This window comes from Ranitomeya imitator, chromosome 5 (genome assembly GCF_032444005.1).
Source record: "Ranitomeya imitator isolate aRanImi1 chromosome 5, aRanImi1.pri, whole genome shotgun sequence".
NCBI classification, from domain to species: Eukaryota; Metazoa; Chordata; class Amphibia; order Anura; family Dendrobatidae; genus Ranitomeya; species Ranitomeya imitator.
The window spans coordinates 93,579,114-93,596,070 of record NC_091286.1 but is presented as its reverse complement, the minus strand read 5'-3'; the positions used below and the strand labels follow the sequence as shown (position 1 = coordinate 93,596,070).

At 38.2% G+C, this 16,957-nt stretch overlaps 1 long non-coding RNA gene across 1 annotated transcript; it reads right to left on the bottom strand.

Annotated features, from left to right (window-relative positions):
* Nucleotides 1–5,383: 5,383 nt before the first annotated feature.
* Nucleotides 5,384–13,518, bottom strand: LOC138680553 (uncharacterized). The gene is made up of 3 exons (XR_011321653.1): nt 13,294–13,518; nt 11,856–11,922; nt 5,384–5,536 (listed from the first exon to the last, which is right to left on the bottom strand). It is a non-coding gene; the product is annotated as an uncharacterized lncRNA (long non-coding RNA).
* Between the last annotated feature and the right edge of the window lie 3,439 nt (nt 13,519–16,957).

The following is a 16,957-nucleotide window of genomic DNA, read 5'->3' as shown; positions in this document are numbered from 1 at the left end:
CATTTTTTCATCTATGATCATAGAGCTGATGTGACTTGCCAAAAAGTTCAATTTTTGTCTCATCTGTCCATAGGACATTCTCCCAGAAGCTTTGTGGCTTTTCAACATGAAGTTTGGCAAATTCCAGTCTGGCTTTTTTATTTTTTTTCAACAAGGGTGTCCTCCTTGGTCGTCTCCCATGAAGTCCACTTTGGCTCAGACAGTGACAGATTGTGCGATCTGACACTGACTGATGTTCCTTGAGCTAGAAGTTCACCTTTAATCTGTTTAGAAGTTTTTCTGGGCTCTTTTGTTACCATTTGTATTATCTGTCTCTTTGATTTGTCATCAATTTTCCTCCTGTGGCCACATCCAGGGAGGTTGGCTACAGTCCCATAGATCTTAAATTTCTGAATAATATGTGCAACTGTAGTCACAGGAACATCAAGCTGCTTGGAGGTGGTCTTATAACTTTTACCTTTAACATGTTTGTCTTTAACTTCTAATCTTTCTAATCTCTTGAGGCAACTCTTTCCGTTGCTTCCTCTGGTCCATGTTGAGTGTGATACACACCATGTCACCAAACAGCACAGTGAGTATCTGTAGCCCTATATACAGGCCCACTCACTGATTCCAAGATTGTAGACACCTACAATTTTTGTCCAGGCCTCTTTCTGTCCAGGCCTATTTCATGAGTTTTATTTTTTTTTTACATTCTGTGGAAGCATGGTTGAAAAGTAATGTCTGAGTTTCATTTGTTAGTTTTCATAAATTTTTAATTTATTATTACTTTTGTCAGATTCAAGTTATTTCTGTGACCATTGTGGGTTTTTCTGTCATTAAACGAGGGGTACCAACAATTTTGAGCATGTGTGTATATATATTATAAAAACTCCACTCGTGACCCCAGACCGCACGGCTATGCCGATACTATACGTGTGTATACTCGTGATGTGGTGGAGCACCTGGAGCTGACCGGGCAAAGAGCACTGAATAAATCCCTACAAGCTGAAATATGGCTTTAAATTCTCTGTGAATTAATATTAAGCAGATTTATGAATATATATACTTGGGATGATGTTGAGCACTTGTGGCTGATTGGGAAAGTGCAAGAAATATAAAATTTCGGTAAATATAGAATATCTGATTAGATTCTGAGTGAAAATCCTCTGTGAAGAAACACAAAATCAGATACAGTATTAACCTGAAGGATCCCTTATTGGTTGGGATACTATACAGCTCCCTTCTAAGAGTAACAACAATAAAACAGGTACACACTGTTATGATTCTTATTATTATTTTTCACCATATGACCTTGATGCTTATCTAATAGGTCAGAGTGGATAAACTGTCAAAAGCACGGTGGATATGAAGAATTATATATTTTTCATAATTTAAATAAGAGTTAATATTTGTGCACATCTTCAGTTCACTTCAGTCAATGAATTTAGCAAAAACCTATTGATAGATTCGCTCTAATTTAAAAATATAACATTTGCAACTTTCACCTGTGAGAGGAAAACGTCCATTGAAATGAGAGTGTTGAAAATGCAGTAATATTGATTCATACCTAATATATATACAGTAGCTCTGGAAAAAATTAAGAGACTACTGCAAAATGTTCAGATTGTCTGATTTTTCTCTTTATAGGTATATTTTGAGTAAAATTAAAAATTGTTCTTTGATGCTATAAACTTCTGACAACATGTCTCCGAATTTCTAAGCAATAAATTTTGTATTTTTTTTCTGGCAAAGAAAAATGGTCAAAATAAAAAAAAAAACAGTGCTTCCAGACCTTAAATGATGCAAAGAAAACAAGTTTACAATCATTTAGAAACAACAATACTAATGTTTTAACTCAGGAGGAGATCAGAAATCAATATTTTGTGGAATAACCATGATCTTTAATCTCAGCTTCCATGCGTCTTGGCATGCTTTCCACCAGTCTTTCACGCTGCTTCTGGCACAAAAATGTAAGCAGTTCTTCTTTGATGGCTTGTGACTATCCATCATCCTCTTGATTACATTCCAGAGGTTTTCAATGGGGTTCAGGTCTGGAGATTGGGCTGCCCATGACAGGGTTTTGATGTGGTGGTCTCTTAATTTTTTCCAGAGCTGTATATAAACTGATGATAAACTGATTTCATTTGGACCATAATAAGGGAGATCAACATTACATACTTTAACAAAAACTTTTGGAAAATGTCCCACCTAATGCACATTTCTATCACGTAACTTTTTAGAGTAGATTTGCAAAACTGTGAAAACTGTGCAGATAGTATTCTTTTGATCCCCACTGTACATTTGTGTGACTCCCATTTTATCCAGTGACACATGTGAAAGGTAATCTGTACAAGGAAGCCAGGCAGCTTTTAACAGGGTTTCCACAAACAGGCTTTGCTTAAGCCACTCCACTTAGCAGATCCCATAGGAACCCTGGCCTTCAGCCTTTAATCCTTATAGGGGATCTGGGCATACAGAGTTCCCAGAGCTAGGTGCACTGAGTGGCTGGTGAAGTGAGCTGGAATAAGAGTGTCATTTAGTCAGGTCGAACTTAGAAAGGGTAAAAACAAGACAAAATCAGAATTCAAGGACAAGGTCAAAGTCAAGAAATAGTAAAAGTCAAAACCAGGAGAACAGAATCCTTTGAACAATAGTAGTAAAGGTGTATTTACAGTGCAGCATGCTTGCCAATTGGTAGCCGTTTAAAAGTCTGCTAATACAGGTTCGTTTCAAAATCCATGTTTAAAAAAAGCATTATATGCTAAGACCGTGCACTGTGGCACATAGAATCCTTCAGTATCTGCATTAGGACCCCATAGGTGCTGTGGAAAATGGACTTTCTTCAAAGAACACCTCCTTAAGAATATGCCATATTGTCAGACAAAACATCCATACTGTTAAATCTGTGTCTGAACACACTCCTAAAACCCGTGCCTCTGTCACTAAATGGTACGGCACTTACACTACAGATGTCAGCATAAACCTGATTCGGTTTTAGTACAGCTCAAACTTATGGTCTCTCTAGCTGGTCAGCCTGTGAGCTGATCATCAGATGTATATAGCTCTCTGCTAATAACCTTGTGTGGAGCCACACACTATTTAAATCCCCAGGCAGTCTGCTGCAACTGGCCAGTTACAGTTTCATAGCTCTGTCTGCTGTTAGGCATGCAATGTTGATAGAATTTGCTGTTGCTATTAATTGCTGACCATGCGCGATTATCATGCATGTTTATAGGAATGCTTGTTCCATGATAGTCGTGATACTCACCCAACGAATGAGCGAATGATTGTTCTTGGGTGAAATGATATTTTGTGCAACCAAGATAGCGGGAGCAGAAAATAATAGCAGCCGATGAGCACTGAACTTTCTGTTACAGAGCGCACCTGAAGCAGAGTCAACCTGCTAAGAATTTTCTACTAAAAGGATTTCTTATTTTGTTCTGATGGGGTCATCTTCTGTTGGTAAGAAATGTATAAATGATACTAAGACCACAAATCAAAAATGGCACATAAAACACAATAAATGATGAGTGTTTGTGCAGAAGATCATGTTTAACACACATCTACGACCCCGATTATCTTTATGCTATTTTCATTAAAATTAATATCAGCATAGAAAACAGCAAAACCCTTTCCTTTGGGCCGGTTTCACACGTCAGTGGCTCCGGTATGTGAGGTGACAGTTTCCTCACGTACCAGAGACACTGACTCACGTAGACCCATTGAAATCAATGTGTCTCTGCACATGTCAGCGTGTTTTCACGGACCGTGTGTCCGTGTGCAAAACACGGAGACATGTCAGTGTTCGTGGGAGGGCACGGATTACACGGACCCATTAATGTCAATGGGTCCGTGTAAAACACGTACTGCACACGGACGCTGTCCATGTGCAGTCCGTATGCCGTGCAGGAGACAGCGCTACAGTAAGCACTGTCCCCCCCACGTGGTGCTGAAGCCGCCATTCATATCTTCTCTCCAGCAGCGTTCGCTGGAAAGAAGATATGAAAAATCCTTTTTTTTGTGTTTTTTCGTGTTTTAAATAAAGATCCCTGTCCCCACCCCCCTCCCACCCCTTGTGCGCCCACCCGCTGGAAATAAAATACTCACCCGGCTCCCTCGCAGCGTCCTGTCCTCCCGCAGCTTCTCCTGTATGAGCGGTCACGTGGTGCCGCCCATTACAATCATGAATATGCGGCTCCACCTCCCATAGGGGTGGAGCCACATATTCATGACTGTAATGGGCGGCACCATGTCACCGCTCATACAGGAGAAGCTGCGGGAGGACAGGACGCTGCGAGGGAGTCGGGTGAGTATTTTATTACCAGCGGGTGGGCGCACAGGGGGTGGGGACAGGGATCTTTATTTAAAACACGAAAAAACACACAAAAAAAGGATTTTTCATATCTTCTTTCCAGCGAACGCTGCTGGAGAGAAGATATGAATGGCGGCGTCAGCACCAGATGCAGGGGACAGCGCTTATCTCTAGCGCTGTCTCCTGCACGCTCCGTGTGGTACCAAGTCGGCACATGGGCGGCACACGTGTGCCACACAGATGGCCTCTGTGGACACACGGACATGGATAACTCCGGTACCGATTTTTTCGGTACCGGAATTATCTGGACGTGTGAGACTGGCCTTGGAAATATTTACCTAAGGACACTCACCTGGGATGTGTTTCTCTGAAAAAGAGCCCTACACAACGTACATACGTAGATATTTATGCCATATTTCATGCAAATTAAAATGCAAAATTCACATCTTGCATGAAAACTTTGTAGCCAATTATTTTATTTTTTAATTGATGTAGTGAGGCTGTGAAATTATTTTATTTTACTCACTTATATGGTGCCATTAATTCCACAGCACTTTACAGGCATTATCATCGCTGTCCCCATTGAGGCTCACGATCTAAATTCCCTATCAGTATGTATTTGGCGTGTGGGAAACCAGAGAGGAAACCCACACAAACACGGGGAGAACATACAAACTCCTTGCAGATGTCACCATGCTGTTCAAATTCTAGGGTAGTTGATTCATTAACCATTTCAAGAGTGAGCTGCTAATGCCCGTTCCTGACCAGGCATATTTTCGTTTTTTTTTTCATTCATGCAGTTTAAAGAGCTGTAGAAAATATTCTTGTATGATATTCAAGTAGTTTTTTTGCTGATAATTAGTGATATCGAAGTGAAAATAAAGGAATATGTGTCTGTCTTTCCCAATTTTTTAATTTGTTTTACGCCCACAAAGAATTATTAAAATACATTTAAAATCCTTCCCAAAAAATGTGAATGGAGGGTAGGCAATGGAATTATTTTCACTTGATTGTAGTGTGAATGTGATTTTCTAATTTTCGGTCAAACATAAAAATGTTATATTAATGTGCAGAAACATAAAACACAAATCTTAATAAACACTTTATTACATTTATGAATCTAGAATATATGTATTGAAGGCGTCCTGGGTTCTACTATAGCATCCTGTTGTAGTAGACTTGCCCTCGACATGCAGATTCTTTTTAGTTTTCTACTGGGAAAGGCTTAATTTCCTTTTGCAACTATAAATATAAAAGAAATATATATTAAAGAAATAAGCAAAATATACACTGGATGAGAAATAACGGAATCACAATACAAACAGATTATTATAATAAAGGAAATGAAAGTCATATAAATTACAAAGCTTTTAGATCTTATCATGTCCATGGTCATCCCATTGAGCGCAACAAAAAGTAGACGCGCTTGTGTATCTGACTACAGGTTCCCATAATTCAATAGCTGCTGTTGTTCGGCTGACTGCCATCCCTCTCGTCCTCTCCATTCACTTGCATGTGTTCTGAATGTGGAGTGGGACATAAGCCGGACACCTCTGTGGGTTATCCCATCTAGGCTCAGACATGTTAAAAATCAACATGTCTTCTTATTTCAACATCATCTTTGGGGGCAGATGTAGGAGGCCTCCATAGACATTAATAAGCTGGTCTCACCAAAATCGGCAGGTTCAGCCAGCTTTGCTCCAAAAGTGTGTAGGATCTTTAAGAGAAGGTTCACACCATGTTTAGGCATTTGGTTTAAACGACGTCTACCACTAATATGTGTCTTGGCCTTCTATTTGGCACACGTTTGGTCAGTATACGCTGATATATGTATATGCATAGATGTCATATATGCTTTTCAGTTCTACTGTACAACTACAGTTAGGGCCAGAAATATTTGGACAGTGACACAAGTTTTGTTATTGTAGCTGTTTAACATGTTCAGAAATACAATTATATATATAATATGGGCTGAAAGTGCACACTCCCAGCTGCAATATGATAGTTTCCACATCCAAATCGGAGAAAGGGTTTAGGAATCATAGCTCTGTAATGCATAGCGTCCTCTTTTTCAAGGGACCAAAAATAATTGGACAATGGACTCTAAGGGCTGCAATTAACTCTGAAGGCATCTCCCTCGTTAACCTGTAATCAATGAAGTAGTTAAAAGGTCAGGGGTGGATTCCAGGTGTGTGGTTTTGCATTTGGAAGCTGTTGCTGTGAGCAGACAACATGCGGTCAAAGGAACTCTCAATTGAGGTGAAGCAGAACATCCTGAGGCTGAAAAAAAAAGAAAAAATCCATCAGAGAGATATCAGACATGCTTGGAGTAGCAAAATCAACAGTTGAGTACATTCTGAGAAAAAAGGAATTGACTGGTGAGCTTGGGAACTCAAAAAGGCCTGGGCGTCCACGGATGACAACAGTGGTGGATGATCGCCGCATACTTAATTTGGTGAAGAAGAACCCGTTCACAACATCAACTGAAGTCCAGAACACTCTCAGTGAAGTAGGTGTATCTGTCTCTAAGTCAACAGTAAAGAGAAGACTCCATGACAGTAAATACAAAGGGTTCACATCTAGATGCAAACCATTCATCAATACCAAAAATAGACAGGCCAGAGTTAAATTTGCAGAAAAACACCTCAAGAAGCCAGCTCAGTTCTGGAAAAGTATTCTATGGACAGATGAGACAAAGATCAACCTGTACCAGAATGATGGGAAGAAAAAAGTTTGGAGAAGAAAGGGAACGGCACATGATCCAAGGCACACCACATCCTCTGTAAAACATGGTGGAGGCAACGTGATGGCATGGGCATGCATGGCTTTCAATGGCACTGGGTCACTTGTGTTTATTGATGACATAAGAGCAGACAAGAGTAGCCGGATGAATTCTGAAGTGTACCGGGATATACTTTCAGCCCAGATTCAGCCAAATGCTGCAAAGTTGATTGGACGGCGCTTCATAGTACAGATGGACAATGACCCCAAGCATACAGCCAAAGCTACCCAGGAGTTCATGAGTGCCAAAAAGTGGAACATTCTGCAATGGCCAAGTCAATCTCCAGATCTAAACCCAATTGAGCATGCATTTCACTTGCTCAAATCCAGACTTAAGACGGAAAGACACACAAACAAGCAAGACCTGAAGGCTGCGGCTGTAAAGGCCTGGCAAAGCATTAAGAAGGAGGAAACCCAGCGTTTGGTGATGTCCATGGGTCCCAGACTTAAGGCAGTGATTGCCTCCAAAGGATTTGCAACAAAATATTGAAAATAAAAATATTTTGTTTGGGTTATGTTTATTTGTCCAATTACTTTTGACCTCCTAAAATGTGGAGTGTTTGTAAAGAAATGTGTACAATTCCTACATTGTCTATCAGATATTTTTGTTCAACCCTTCAAATTAAACGTTACAAACTGCACTTGAATTCTGTTGTAGAGGTTTCATTTCAAATCCAATGTGGTGGCATGCAGAGCCCAACTCGCGAAAATTGTGTCACTGTCCAAATATTTCTGGCCCTAACTGTATATTACATGATACATGTTCTTGAGTTTTTTTACTATGAGTTAGTGGCACATATATGAACCAGTATGCACATGGGGCATGTAGTTAGAAAGGGTATATGTTTGTAGAATATTTTATGTTATAAGTAAAATCCAACTTGGAAATTTTTTAACAAAAAATGATTAAAATAGAAATAATACAAAACTCTAGTTTTCTATAAAGTTTTACTTAAACCTAAAGTCTATATTCACTGTATTGAAATATATGGGTCAAGTTAATTTACATACAAGTCTTGTACATTGCTAGTGTGGCAAATATTTACACATTGCCCCAAAAATCTCAAAGAATGGATTTACTAAGATCAAAAAATCTTTGGTTTTTATTGAAAATTTGGTTCAGTTGTGCTTCCAATTTGTATTTCAATGAGGCATATATGAGATCCACCATGTTCTCCATGTTGTTGCACAGTCCACTGGATGCTGTATTTAAAAGGCATGCTGTAATGCAGTAAGAGGACTGCCTGGTATGAAACTGCAGGGGCTATGCGCCACTGTTAAGGCTCTGCTTTGAGAATAAAGGTTCCATCAAGTTTTTGATTGTGTGTGTAAACATATGAGGTATAAGATTCAAAAGAACATACTGAAGTTTTAAGATGTGATCTTTAAGTATGAAGCTCTAAAGTGGTTGCCCAGAATTAGAAAAGCATGGCTGATTTCTTTCATAGTGTCCCACCTGTCTACAAGTTGTGTAAAGTATGGCTGGTCAGGCTCATTCACTATAAGGTAAAAGGGAACTGGTCAGTAGGATAAACCATCCTAACTTTCTATGGGTATGTAGACCATAGAAAGTTGAATAACACATCTGTGATCCTGTGTCTTCTTCCAGAGAAATCCAGAACCTGTTAAGATCTATGGACCGGACATAGATCTCCCCAAAAATCTGCCTCCAGAGTCTATTTTAAATTAAATGGGACATTTCCAGTGTGAGACATGTAGATTAGGAGAGCATAATGTCAGTCATTACAAGTCTCACACTGGTAACTCTTCCCTTTCATTTAGAATAATTTCTGGAGGCAGATTCTCAGGAGATCAGTGTCCGGCCCATAGATCTTACCAGCTCATTTACAGATTAAGAAAAACTTGGAACTCTCTGGAACTAGACATCAGATCACAGATATCAACATATCATTGTATTCAGCTTCCTATGACCTTCATGCCCATACAGATGGCTTGGAAGGGTTAATCCTACTGACAGATTCCCTTTCATGAGTTTTTGACGCTGCGTACTTTTGCTGCATTAAAAACACAGCATCATACAGTTCCAGCAAATGGAATGGGATTTAGAGAAGTCTCCTGCCCACTGTGCTTTATTTACGCTGCGTAAACTCAACTGTGGTGCGTGTTTGAAATCCGCCACATGTCAATTTTTCTTGCAGGTACGCTAAGTTTTATGTGCAGATTTTCCCTATAGAAGTGCAACAGATGCAGGAAATCCACAAGTCAAAACTTTAATACATTTTTAGTGTGTTTCCACAGCATGAAACGCACTCAAAACGCATGTAATCCGCACATGTATCAATAAAGTTTTGGCAAGGTCAAATACCAGGATGTATCAAATACAAACTAGATGTATTTGAAACATGAGACATCAAAAAGAGACAAAAACTGCAGCATAAAAAATGAATAAAAACGCAATAAAAAATGGACTTAAAAACGCACTGAGAAAACGTAAATAATATACTTAATAGGTGCAGGAATGTGTGCAGATTTTCTGCAAATCAAAAACTGACCAAACACTCATCTTGGAAACAGCCTACTGTAGAGCACTGAGCTGCAATTTTTTTACATGCAACCTGTAGACAGGGCTGCTGCTGTTTTTTTTCTGAAACAATCTTGTTTTTATAATCCTGAATCTCCTCTTTAATGTCAGGCTTTTCCTTGTCTTTGGTCTTGTGTATACGCTGTCTCCAAATGGCAGTGTACAGTGCAGAAATAACGTGAAAAATTGAGCAAAATTAAATTTTTGGCTAAATACTATTCAATCAGCTGTTGTCCAATTTCTTTTTTAAAGAGAATAGATAAGTGGGGTCATTGGGAATGTGAATAGTTAGATAAATATGTGTCTGCTTTACGGGACTTTCACTACTTTGGGAGATTTCAGCTAGCATCTTTATTGACTTTTAGAAGGTCTAACTTGTCAGAACATACATTTATGTTGGAACAATGAAAAACAATTCTTATTCATTTTTTGCATTAATTGACATTAAAAATGTTCTCAAGTATTGCATCACATCCAAATGCTTAGAGTCGTTTGGAAAATCCATTAGTCGTGTGTTAACATTTCGATTTATTTACATTCCATTGGTGAACGTCTTTTGATGTCTGAAGACTAACGAAGCTTGTACCAATGTGGACAAACGTTAATTGTAACCGTATCCGCAGATCATGAACGATACCTAGTGTGAAGTCCATAGAGCAAAGCAAGATGACAGACACAAATACAGTTTTCCTTGCTGCGATTTATTTAAAGGCCATTTCCTTTAAAAAACAAAAAATTAAAACATTTCCATAAAAATAAGAATCAGTTTTGAAAACCATTCACTCAATATCTTTTTTTTCCATTTTGGAACCCCCAAAATAACTGTATCAATAAGTAAAGTTAAAATGATGGATCTGATTTCTTAACTTTAAAGTTCGTAGACTTTTAAAACCAGCTGATTAATATGTTCTTATTCCATGATCCTAGTAAAAGGTCCATTTATTGTGCTTTGGATTGAAAACAGACTAACAAAGTGATTCGTTTTACGGATTTGTTGTGTAATCAATTCGGACCAATAGAAAAAAAGAAGAATACACGTAAAAAAGCGCCTTACAGGTAATAAACTTTATGTTATTGGTTCAGCAGTGCCATCTAAGTAACATTCACAGTATATTAGATATATAGTGAACACGTTTTATGATGAAAGAGGGACAATATACAGGTACAAATATCTACATGGGCATTGCAGAACTCATGTGTCTGTTTTATCTGTGACAAGTAAAATTGGCATCTTCCTAAAATACTCAAGTCTTGATCCTTTATCTACAAGTGTGTAATACCTGGACAGTAGCCACATAGTTATCAGACCCTTCTATCAGGTCTATCACTCACACATCTAGCTATTTGGTCCAGAAGGGAAAACACAATTCCCATCTCCCAGCCTGGACAATTGTGGCCAATTTTGTCTGGTATGACCAATGAATGTCTCCATAAGAGCAAAATATTTAGAATTGATAGTCCTCAGTGGTTGATATCTTTTAATGGCTAACTGAAAAGATGGTAACAAATTGCAAGCGTTCGAGACTACATACGTCTCTTCATCAGGCAAAGACTAAAAGAAATTCTGAAGAATCACATATTTATGCACAACATAGCACAGAGAAAAAAAAGGGAAAAAAACATGGTTTTTCCCTTTTTCTTCTTTTTTTCTATGCCATGTTGTGCATAAATATGTGATTCTTCAGAATTTGTTTTAGTCTCTGCCTGATGAAGAGACCTGTGTAGTCTCGAAAGCTTGCAATTTGTTACCACCTTTTCAGTTAGCCATTAAAAGGTATCAACCACTGAGGACTCTCAATTCTAAATATTTTTCTATCTACTGGCTAACACGGTACCAAGATATATTTCTTTCCGGTATCCATAAGAGCAGTCAGATCAATTTCCTGGCTCAGATGATTTCTATACCTTCTTTCTATTAACACCGTTGATACTATTAGTCAGAAGTGTCTGGTCCTTTCTTAAATTTCCCTATTGATTTTGCATTACTACCCCTCGTGGCAGGATATTCCACAGCTTAACCAATACAGTCAGGAGGATTCTGATTGACAACACATTAGAAATATGAGGGATTGAAGCTCTTTAGGGTTAATGCGAGAACACAAGGTTTATCTACCGGAGCTGAGCGATTCATTTGGTTCTCTATGGGCCGACACGATTGACATTTCCTATTCTCACATTACAGTAACACAAGGTGAGACGCAAGTAGATTTATTATTAACACAAAGAAAAGAATGTTACCGCAAAGGCTGTAGTTACGGTAAAGCCCAGGTCTCCCCCACTTTCTTAGGATATACACATAATGTTCCTGCGAAAAGGGGAAGAGAAACGCAGCAATTTATTCCAATGGGTGGTTTTTAAGAAACTGGCAATTTAAAGCGGTTGGGTGTTATTTAGTGCTATATGAAATGAAATGATCCCATTTCTCAAATGACAGTGTCTGCCAGGAGAAGTGAATAGCCTCTAAGGGTAATTGTCTCCTCATGATATTTCCATTAGACTCAATCTTGGCCTTTAATGACATTCACTTGGCTGGGCTGAAAATACAGACAAATCAAACACAAAACTCAGCATTTAACAAGTTAATTTCCTGGGTCCTATAGTCCTGCATTCACTGTGGAGTGCCCAGACTGGAGGGACAACACCACCTTGAACAAAGGCTGCAAACTTGTCCTTTTCGTCTCAAAAGAAGGTCTTATTAACCCCTGTTTTCCCGTCAACGGCAGATGGGGTTACATCTAATTATAGATTGACATGTATTGGATGAGATCTAGAAATATATATATAGATATATATACACATATACATATATGTTTTATAGACAAGAAGAATTTTACATTACGTGTATGTATACATGCGTATATTAAAATATACACATATATATATATAGACAGTATATATTCATTTACTATATATATTTTTCAAATATAATTTTCTTTAATCCAGAGAACAATACAAATGTATATACATTGAATCAGATATATCAAGCTCAAACACACACACTATAATATATATATATATATATATATATATATATATATATATATTCATGTGTGTGTATATAATGTGAACCCACATAATTTATATCTTTTTACATATATATATATATATATATATATATTTGTACAGCATACTGCATGATTTTAGAGTAATTATATGCAGATACGTTACGAAAAATCGAGCACAAGCACAAGAATAGCATTAGTATCCTTTCTAAAAGTAAAACGTATTGATATTATATAGGTTTGGTTTGGGATAATCATGACGTTTAATTCTAGCTTTGCCTATGTTGATCTTGATTTAATATTTGTAGAATTATCTGAGGAGTGTAAAGTTTACACTTTTTTTTAATGAATCTATTAGCGTTGAATTCGCTTGTGCCATAGTATTGATTGTATTACTGTAGATTATACGATTATAAATATATATATACAGAACTACAGTATATAGCTATACAGATATAGCTACATCTACATTTCTATAGGGAGCTGGAGTTGCAGTAGCCGTCTCCATTGATCGCATGATCCCCCTCTGTGATGTCAGGAGATCTGATGTGAGGAGATCGGGCGATCCGCTCTGCGGGTGGATTGCTGGGCATTGCGGCACAGAGCAGTGTGCGGATCGGGGCTTCTTCTCTCCGATCCTGACAATAATGAGCTGCTCCTCGCCGCGGTCCTACCTCTCCCCGGCCGCCGGCTCCGCCGTGTGCGCTGCTGTGACTGCTGAGGAAGGATGTTCCTGGAAGGAGAGACGGTGCTTCACTCCACGAGGACGCAGGAGGTCGGTGTCATGGCGGAGCCTGCATCCGTCTGGTTGTCGCCGGATCCGTCTCCCTGCGCCGCTTCCTGCACTTCATGGCGCTGCTGTCATCCCTGCTGCTGTTCTATACTGTACAGCAATGTATAGGGCCTGTGTGCCAGTGTCTGTGCCCATGTGGGGATGAGCAGCAGTTATCCACATTGGTCATTTCGTGTAAATGTGATTGCATTACTTTATTTTTACATATCATAATGTATTTATAACTATACATCAATATATTGCTATAGTACAATGTATATGTCTGTAAATACTATATATATAGCATGCAGGAAATAATAAAATATCATATAGGCTATGAAACAAACGCCCTCTGGATAATTATTATTGCTAAAATGGTAATATATTTAGCAGGGGTAATAATTGTTTCCCATACACTTGTGAATTCACACAAACAGTTCACAGCAGTCATTTGTGAGAGGGATTGAGTCAGTTGTCTATCACTATGCTCCATTATGCATTATTATGTTTACACTGCTGATATATGTAGTGCTCCAGATTGTGGTCAGCACTGGGGGTCTTCTAGCTAAAAGAGTCATTGAGGTGAAATACATGATGCCTCTTCATCCAGGTGGAGAAGGCAGATGATCCATTCAGAGCAAGCTCACAACCTTCTGCCATATTCCTACTGCGGGCAACAGTCAAGCAATGCAGACCGCAAACCATGTACACAATGGAGAAGCGGTATTTCATACTGTTTGATATATATATATATATACTGTACATACACATATACATGCATACATATAGACACATGAGTATATATACATAGCAAGTTATATACTCATATATATATATATATATATAGCACACCTACATAATATAGCTTAATATATATACACACATGTATATACATATACACACACATATAAATGTATGCATACAAGCACACAATGTTTATTATGCTAACATACTGTACATTAGACATGCATATCTATGTGTATACACACACACATATATATATATATATATATATATATATATATATATATACACATACATATATATATATACACCGATGACTCCGCTTGTCGGTGAGGTTATTAACACACACACATGATATAGTTACACAGGTGTGTTGCATATACTAGTCACAACATGATTATAGCTCTTTATATTATTCTATGGATTTGGAGACTTTTATCAATGTCCTATTTGCTTATTGCAGTTATGTATAAAATCTGAATATTAGATTTTTAAATATAAATATATTAATATAGTAATCATTTTATTTCTAAAGCAGCCACATAATCCGCAGCCCTTTGCAGTTCAGATATTTTGCTTAAGCATACACTATATGTTGTCAATTCCGTTATTAATCTTCTGATATTATTTGTAGTTGACGCTGTGCACATTATGCCTGCTCGTGTGTCTAGATCCTGGCCGCCGCTCACGTATGGGTGTATAAAACACATTTTTTTCACCTATACTGGACTGAAGTGCTGCCTTTTTGTTTTATTGCTAGTGGACTTGGAGTAAGAACTCAGGAACTTGTTCACACTCGTGTAAAGGTGCGGGGTTTTTTTTTTTTTTTTACATTATATCATAGATATAGACACAGAAATGTTTGAGTATGTACGCTATATATAGGAATGTACATGAACACATTTTTATGGTACAGCATATAGCAATAAACGCTAACCCAAGATGTAACAGCAACACTTAGTAATTTTCTCTTTAAGTGACGTTATTTCATAGCAGTTAAAGAATTACAAATAAAAAAATAAATGTGCCATGGAGCGTTTTTCTCCAGCTTTATTATAATCCAGTCAATAGTCTGATTTGTAATATGATTTATTATTTTTTTTAATCTCAACATGCAGGTCAAGTAGTCTTTCTTGCCTTGAGATGGGAGATCGGATAGTTAACCACTTTCCAGGCTGATTAATGTCAAGCTGTATGAGGCATGTTCTAAATATGCCTGCACTGAAGTGCTTCCTTTCCCAACCTAATCACCTGTCTCTGTCATCGCAATAAAATATCCTTTTGGGTTGTACATGCCTATAAACAATAATATTAATATTTACATATTAATATTATAATTCAAAATCTGTTTATTTTCATTGAACTGATTGCAACAATTTCTATCAGGGTCAGGATCCATATAAAGATGACTGTAGACATAGCGCTTTTACACCTGTCAAATTCGTGTGCCCCATTATTATTCAAATTTCCTTTCTGAAAGTGCATGCAATGCGATGCAATAATGTAATGCGATGCAATAATGTAATGCGATGCAATAATGTAATGTGATGCAGTAATGTTATGTGACACAGTAATGTAATGTGATGCAAAAATGTAATGTGATGCAATAATGTAATGCGATGCAATAATGTAATGCGATGCAATAATGTAATGCGATGCAATAATGTGATGCAATAATGTGATGCAATAATGTAATGTGACGCAGTAATGTAATGTGACGCAATAATGAAATGTGATGCAGTAATGTCATGTAACGCAGTAATGTAATGTGACACAACAATGGACCACGGTGAGTCATTGGACGTGGTATATCTCGATTTTTCCAAAGCGTTTGATACCGTGCCGCACAAGAGGTTGGTACACAAAATGAGAATGCTTGGTCTGGGGGAAAATGTGTGTAAATGGGTTAGTAACTGGCTTAGTGATAGAAAGCAGAGGGTGGTTATAAATGGTATAGTCTCTAACTGGGTCGCTGTGACCAGTGGGGTACCGCAGGGGTCAGTATTGGGACCTGTTCTCTTCAACATATTCATTAATGATCTGGTAGAAGGTTTACACAGAAAAATATCGATATTGGCAGATGATACAAAAGTATGTAAAGCAGTTAATACAAGAGAAGATAGTATTCTGCTACAGATGGATCTGGATAAGTTGGAAACTTGGGCTGAAAGGTGGCAGATAAGGTTTAACAATGATAAATGTAAGGTTATACACATGGGAAGAAGGAATCAATATCACCATTACACACTGAACGGGAAACCACTGGGTAAATCTGACAGGGAGAAGGACTTGGGGATCCTAGTTAATGATAAACTTACCTGGAGCAGCCAGTGCCAGGCAGCAGCTGCCAAGGCAATCAGGATCATGGGGTGCATTAAAAGAGGTCTGGATACACATGATGAGAGCATTATACTGCCTCTGTACAAATCCCTAGTTAGACCGCACATGGAGTACTGTGTCCAGTTCTGGGCACCGGTGCTCAGGAAGGATATAATGGAACTAGAGAGAGTACAAAGGAGGGCAACAAAATTAATAAAGGGGATGGGAGAACTACAATACCCAGATAGATTAGCGAAATTAGGATTATTTAGTCTAGAAAAAAGACGACTGAGGGGCGATCTAATTACCATGTATAAGTATATAAGGTGACAATACAAATATCTCGCTGAGGATCTGTTTATACCAAGGAAGGTGACGGGCACAAGGGGGCATTCTTTGCGTCTGGAGGAGAGAAGGTTTTTCCACCAACATAGAAGAGGATTCTTTACTGTTAGGGCAGTGAGAATCTGGAATTGCTTGCCTGAGGAGGTGGTGATGGCGAA